The sequence below is a fragment of the Plasmopara halstedii genome (assembly GCF_900000015.1).
Source record: "Plasmopara halstedii genome assembly, contig: Scaffold_525, whole genome shotgun sequence".
Taxonomy (NCBI): domain Eukaryota; phylum Oomycota; class Peronosporomycetes; order Peronosporales; family Peronosporaceae; genus Plasmopara; species Plasmopara halstedii.
The window spans coordinates 764,899-765,640 of NW_020187445.1; positions in this window are offsets into that span (position 1 = coordinate 764,899).

Genomic DNA, 742 nt, shown 5'->3' on the forward strand with positions numbered 1-742 from the left:
ACCACTATAGTACGCTTGCGGTAATTGTAATTTTAAATGCATAGATTTTCCTAAATATGTATAGTAAATTCCAAATACAATGTAAAACTACTGGCTATCCAGCCCCGTACCGTATTCTTGTCTGGGTGTGGTCACACCATGCCCATCTAATGTGACACTCACATCTGTTACCAGGGTATGTGTAGCCCCGTCACAGTACGTGTAACCCCGTTATGTCTCAACATGCTTGATTTGGCGTTTATACGAACTTGTTAGAGATCGAAAAATTTGTCGACCGTTTGTCTCTCAAGATATCAACTTATTTCTTTGAATGTAATAGATATCTAATTCGTTCGTCAGCTTTTGATGTACACCAACAATGGGCCAGCCGAAATGCATCTCTGTTTAGGGATGTATAACACAAAAGGGAGAATAAAAAAATGCCTCAACTTTTGCCATATATAAAAAAATATCCCAGCTTTTCAAAAAATAAAAAATACCCCAGTACGTAAATTATCACCGGGGAGCCGTAATATTACACAACAGAAGATGTATTGTATTAGGAATGAATTGCATAATTTAACAAAATACCCCACAATAACAAAGTATACATTAATATGCTATAACCAGTAAAGCTAAATTAAAGAATACGTGACTTCTAACCAGGTCCCACATTGGCTCAGATGGTAGAGCGCTTGCAAAATCCAAGCAAAGGTCCTTGGATCGAACCTAATGGGTAGGTAGTTTGTTGGTGTCTCATGTT